This window comes from Corvus cornix, chromosome 12 (assembly GCF_000738735.6).
Source record: "Corvus cornix cornix isolate S_Up_H32 chromosome 12, ASM73873v5, whole genome shotgun sequence".
Classification (NCBI taxonomy): domain Eukaryota; kingdom Metazoa; phylum Chordata; class Aves; order Passeriformes; family Corvidae; genus Corvus; species Corvus cornix.
Genome location: NC_046342.1, coordinates 16,600,126 through 16,606,951, shown reverse-complemented (window position 1 = coordinate 16,606,951; position 6,826 = coordinate 16,600,126). Strand labels below are relative to the sequence as shown.

The 6,826-nt window shown below is 38.8% G+C and overlaps 1 long non-coding RNA gene across 1 annotated transcript; it reads right to left on the bottom strand.

The window, feature by feature from the left end:
* Nucleotides 1–1,149: 1,149 nt before the first annotated feature.
* Nucleotides 1,150–6,116, bottom strand: LOC120410703. Its single transcript, XR_005603023.1, has 3 exons — nt 5,237–6,116; nt 2,190–2,323; nt 1,150–1,618 (listed from the first exon to the last, which is right to left on the bottom strand). It is a non-coding gene; the product is annotated as an uncharacterized LOC120410703 (long non-coding RNA).
* Between the last annotated feature and the right edge of the window lie 710 nt (nt 6,117–6,826).

The following is a 6,826-nucleotide window of genomic DNA, read 5'->3' as shown; positions in this document are numbered from 1 at the left end:
GGTGTTTTATCTTTCTGTAAGTCTTATGGGTCTCCTTGATGAAGAATGGGACAGCAAGTTAAAACACCAGATACCTCAGGTTGTAAATAAATTCTGAGACTGCAATTGCCCTAGTGAATAGACACCTACATAATTATGCACGTATTTAGAAAGAAAGATAAATAAACAGGAAGAGAGAAAAATAGAAAAGATCATAGATGGATGGACAGACACATGGTTATATTTCAGTCAGAAATAGAATTAAATTTGCACTTATTTTCCTGATAAAGTCACACAGCTACTAAATTTTTTTCCCCAGAAATTAAGGTAACAAATCAACTCTGTCAGGCAAGGAACTCAGACTTGGCAACGGAAACTGAAAGGAACCCCAAATCTCACATAACTGTTATCTGACATCATACAGCAACTGCACTAGGTAATAATGGCAATAAAGCATCTATTAACCAGAGAAAACCCTGATGAAATTTGTGGAAGGGTATGGCTTGCATTCAGTCAATCCTGCAAAAATAGCAAGTGTTACCCCTCATGCCAATGAACCAAGGACATTGGAGCATGATTGGAAAGAACCAGCAAACACTTTGCAAGCTCACCGAGGTGGCCCAGGCACTGGGTCAAGAGTCTGAGCTGAGTTAAAGAGAGCATGACCATCCCTGAATTCCTGCCCTGTGGCAGTGTCCAGGACAGCTGGTGAGTGCCAGAGCCCCACAAGGCAGCTTTCACTGCTGCCAGTTGGACTTTCCTTAGAAACACTCTGAGAATCCAGTCCTGCTGGAGCAGTTTGTGTTGGCTTCTCTCTCCCCACGGCCCTTACTCAGGGAATGGAGCAGGTACCAGGCAGGCTCCACACGCTGCATGGCACTGGGTGTCTGCAGAGAAACGTGGAGCTCCTGTGCAGAGGGAGCTTCCCTGGCTCCTTTTCAAAGCCTTGCATTCATTTACAAAGTCATAATTACACCGGACAAGCAACAACAATTGGGATTAACTAATAATTTATTCATAGCACCTTGGCCCTTTGTAAAGTCTCACAAACTTAATTTACATCCTTACACATCCAAGCAACAGATTTCTACTTAGAATAAACCATGGTATTTTATATTACTGATTTACTATGTCTAACTTCTAAGCAACAAGAAGATGTGTATTACTTGATTCAGGTTTTTTTTTTTTTTTTGTTAAGCCTAGATTATCTTCAAGGTCTTGAAAGCTGTTACAAAATTCAGATGAAGAGTGCAGAACTCACACTCTAGGTGCAAAGCCACGGGTCCCCTGCCTCCAGGACATTAGAGATGTCTTTCTCACCTTGCTGGCTTCCAAGGGCAGAGCTCCAGGTGCACCACTGTGGCTCTGAGTTGGAGGTTCAGAGTACTTTGGTGGACAAGTGGTGTCATTCAGCAAAGCCTGCAGCAAAACTGTGGAAATTTTTCATTGACTTACGCACAATTCAGCATTTGCTTTGCACTGATGAAGTAAATGTTCAGCTAATTACTTCATGCAGCTTCTACTCCCAGTATTGAACCGTTGCTTCATTCTCTGTTCCTGCTCCCTTACCAAATGGTAGTAGATTATTTTATGGGATAACCTCATTTTCCTTCCCTTCCGGTGCCTTTCTAAGGCAGACCTGGAGTTGGCAGAAAAAAACAGGCACAATGAGTTAGACCTAGTTAGAGCAATCAGGGATTTTAGGCTCCTTCCTCATCCCAAGTGGCTCTAGCAGTTTCCTTTTATTCTTTAACATTGTTTGTATTATACACACAGCTGCTCCCCTAACTTTTTCATATTACATGTTTATTTATTTCTTCCTATTTTTTAAAAATTTTAAGTTTCTCTCTTTGGTTTTACAATTGCATCAATTTATTTTTACTACTTCAAAAAATTATTTGCTTGTAATTAAACCCACAAATCCAATAGTCCCTAAATGTAAGAGTAACCTGTGTTTATGAGGGGGACACAGGGGCAGGTTTTGAAAGCTGAACCACATCATTTCATGATCCATAATCAGTTTTAAGGGGTATTCTATTATTACTTCAAGGACCAGGTGTCTAAAAAGGTATCATTTTTCTCACCAGCTTTTGCTAGATAGTTAAAAAAAAGGTATTAATGCAGCTGTACAGGTTATAGCTGAGTGTGTGACTGCCTGGTGGATTTACACGCGCAATTACCCCAAAAGCACACAACCCTTCGAGACTCACACATGCAAAAACCTCTTGGCTGGAAAACTCTTGGCATGGATGCTCCATTTCCATATGCAGTCACACTGAATATGCATATACATTAGGTGCAGGAGCACACATACATTTTTCAAACTGGAGGCCTTGGTGTGAACCTAAAGAAGAAAAGACAAATGCTGCGAAAAAAGGGTTTAGGTCAAATTCAGTGAGCAAGGATGAATCTGCTGGGTTGTACTCATGTACCTTCTACCAATGCACATCATTTTCTTCAATTAAAAATGCAAAAAGCTGTGGATTTTTAGTTTTCTTCTTTATGCCTTTACATCCTTTGAAAATTTATAATCTTTAATTTTCCCTTTCTAATTCTAATAGATGAAAAACAGCCCAATGTAAATTTTTGTCCAAAATAGACAACTTAACAGAAAGAAGTGTTTCTGAGTACTAACATGTTTAAAAATCAGGCAACCAAAGACTGTAAACATCGACTAAGGTGTCTGAATTTAGGCACCTATTTTTTAAAACCTTGGCTTTGAAAATAAAGTATCTGAATGTATATAGAAAATATAAATCACCAGTCACTTCTATTACATGCATGTTTATATAAAGACCTTAGAACACATTTTTAAAATGTAAACGTTCCTTAGTATGTTTAACTATGTGTCTAAAGAAGACGTAGGACAGAAAGAAAACAAAATTTGACAAATGTTTCTGATCAATCCTGAAGAAATCAATAGGAATTCACTCACAGCATGATTTCATTTAACTTTCCATGCTAGGAATAGTAACCTGGCTTTCTGTTAAAGCAAAAGCATTCGTACTTCTTAGCGATTTAATTCTCATGTCAACATGTATCAGGCAGGCAGAGAATGGTTTGGAGACTGGGAGGGGAAGGAGTAGTGGATGGAAACATACGGAAAGTGTGTGGACTGAACTGTATGGTTGGGTGACTTCATTTCACCAAAACTAGTTTTTAATAGAAAACGGGGTTTTCATTGAGATTCATATTTCCCTTCCCCTTTGAGGGATCAGAAAGTGTCTGTTTCTCAAACCATCTTTTAATGTTTATTTGAAAAATATCTAAAACCTGAAAATTGGAACAGCTTGGTAGGGAAAAGAGAGAAAAGCCATTGAATCCTGACCACCACATCAGTTCCTTGGTGGGAGCCACAGCCTGGATGTCTGGAGTGTCTCCCATCCCTGCAGCCATGAGCCCCAGAACACCCAGGAGTTCGGTATCTTCATCATGCACACTCGAAATGTGCCACTTAACACTCAAAGGAGGTGGGACAAGCCCAGACAACAGGAGAATAAAGACATGCAACCACAGCTCTCGTGAATGAGCTTGATTTTTTTTTGGCCAAAAAGATAAGTATTTTGTCCCATAACTCAATTATCTCAACAGAGAATTTTGTTTTGGAAATGTCATCAGTTTTAGGTTTTTTCAAAAAGTTAGACTTGAGTGAAGAAAGCCACTGCTTTCTACCTTCCCAAGCAAGGCAAAACTGTTGGCACTCCAAGTTCCTGTATTGAACTTGCTTCTACTCCTTAGCAGACCAGAACCTTGCATGGTGTATGGAAACCAATGGAGCATTCAAACCCAGAGAACATCTGGTTTACAATATTTTCTTCTTGCTTTTTCATGGTTGTGCTCCTGGAACCACATTTGGGTCCACAAGTGAGGGTGTGCACGTATGTCTGTTCTTATTTATTCTAAATATAAACTGTTTTTTGAAAGGGCATTATTCATAGACAGATGAAAGAGCACTTCTTAGAAGTCTGGTTCAAAACCTGAAGTTGTCATAGGGTGCCATACTGGACTAAAGCAAAGTGTGGAAAGAATGTTCTCCAAATTCTGAGAGAGTCCTGGTCGGAAAGTTATGGATAATAAAAAAGATCCCAGCTTTGCTGCTTCATTGAATCCCCAGTTATATATAAAGCAGATGTCATCTTTGCAATATACAACATGTAGGCTAAGAAACTGTATCAGCCAGTGACATCTGAGAGTGACATTGCTTTGAAATGCACCTTTCCATCTGTGTACACACAAAATTATGTGTGCTCACACACACACAGTCTGTATGGCTTAAACACAATGATTTATGATGATTTTTTCCATCAGGAGCCAGAGTTGACTGACCATATAATTCATACAAAAAAGACAAAAAAATGTTTTACTTTCAGGCTGAACTGATGAGTGAGTCTGCAAAAGGAAACACCACAAAATCCAGTTTCAGTCCAATAAGCTGAAGAGGCTCTATTATTATGATCTTTATTTTCATTATTTTTGTGGGCAAGTATGAAGCAAAATAGCTGTGTCTGTTTAGCTGCCTGAACAATAGAAAAGTTTATGCAGCTCTTGAGCTGAAATGTTTTTGACAGTTTTCAATTTCAGCTCTTTTGATTTGGTAAGAAATCTGCAAAAATATGATTTTGAAAATCACCAGTTTCATGCTTTATTCCTTTCTCGAAATTAGACTATATTGTCCAACTTCTCTTCACTTACTGTGTCTGAGGGAATCCTAGAGAATAGCTGGGAAGAATCAGTGCTGGGCTGTTGCTTAGAAACCTCCTGGGTTTCTAGAATATTGCCTGATGTAATAGTTATATTGCCCACTTGCATCTGTTAACAAGCAATACAGCAGAATCCACAGGTACCAATAAAGAAACAAACCTGGAATTCATTACTTTCCTTGAAAATTCATCAGTGCTTTTTCTAGCTTGGCAAAATGTTTTTCTCAGGTGCTAATTAATAAAATAGGAGATGTACTGCCTCTACATGTATCTACTTTATATAGATTTATTTATTTTGCCCCAGGGAAAAGATGTTAAGAATGTAGTGTGTTAGCATAATGGCAATTTTGCAATGCCATAGAAAGGTATGAGGTATGAGCTGTGGTTCTGTGGGATTTTCTTTGCTGAAAGCTGTAGTGTGGCAATATGACCATTTTCTTAATGTATTTTTAAGAGAAGTAATGCGGGTGCCTTTGTAAAATCAGTAGGACAGGACATTTTTGTTGAGTGCTATTAGTAGACTCTCAGCAAACCCCAAGCAACAAGAACTGTCTTACCTTAGTAGTGTCAGCATTTCCAAATCCAGGGGTGTAAAAAGTGCAGATGCAACGATGAGAGCAACGAGACAGACTCCACAACCATGCACGTGAAAATTATGTACTTCTATATTAAAAGAAATTTAAAATCAACTTTTAAGATACAATAATGAAAGTTTTTCTCTTAAGAATGAGGACTACAATTTTTCCAACCAAAACCAAGAATGCAAACTCACATAATTGCTGATGTTGGGGTACGAGGAAAGCACCAGAGAGTTGAGTGAACTGGCAACACTTTGCAGCCCAAACCCCAGCAGCTCATCCCTCACCTGAGTATGACCCAAAGACCAGCACAGCCGCTGGATACACCCCTATTCAGTGCTCTGAACAGTCCTATGGCCCTGCCAGGGTAAGAGATATGTTCCACTTGTGTCCTTAGAGCACACACTCACTCGTCACACGGGAGTTCCAAGCTGCCATGGATACACCTCCTTTTGGAGGCTGCCAGCTGAAGCGCTTTTACAAGCCCATCACCAGCAATTGGTTTCCTGCATTTAGAGGAGACAAAATAAAATTATTGCAGCCCAACCCTCAGTCATTAAGCGTGGGGGAAAGCACAGGAAGAGTTGTAGGGAAGAGTAGACTCTGTGACAGTTACTTTTTGTAAGTAAATCTTACTCATGGGAGCGCGGCTCCTGTTTAGATGGATTACATTTGGCTCTATCTGGGGGCCTAGATTTGCGAGGGAAAACAGTTTAAACTCCTGGTTTGCCATTCCACTTATTCTCAGCAGGCAGAGGAATTGTGTTGGAGTACTGCAAAAGCCGAGGTTGTTCACCGACAACAAACGTGGGGGCGGATGCTCATCGCCAGGCGTGGGGATTTGGGAATGCAACTCGCATTAGTGTTAATGGGAGTTACACGCGTAAATCCCTGCCCTTCAACATGATAATACATAATATACCCCTTAATTTTTAATTCACCAGGGTCTCAATTTTAGAGCATTTTCATATAGTTTGTCCTAATTATAATCATTTTTAATGACAGCTTAAAAATTTCACATGACTGTCTTATCACATACGGTACTTAATTTCTCAAGTGAACAGTTTCCATGTGGTGTATTCTGGGAATTTTGAGAACTAAAACACTGAGGAAAAAACTACTTTGTATAATCAAATGAGATGTTATTATTCCACTATGTTTTATATACACTGGAACGGAGTTTCTTACAGTAATGGTGACCATTTTGAAAAGAACTTAAGAATGTTTTCTGTTTTTGAACGTTATTGGCTTAATCTCAATCTCATGGACCAGGGCTTTTGGTCTACCTCTCATTGCCAGTATTAAAGTAAATTAATAGGTAATTATTAGCTAATGCAGGCTTTGGGGAGGTTTCAGCCTATTTTCATTTTTCATTTTCTCTAGGACTTGATAGACTCTAAATATACAGCTACAACATCACTATTTTTATATTAATATATTATCAATGTATTAGCATTGTATGTTATTTTATTCTACAATAATATATCTATTATCATACTATTATATATAGTATACCACTAATGTATTAGTAATGTATTAAGCTATTAATTATTAGATTGACATGCAGCA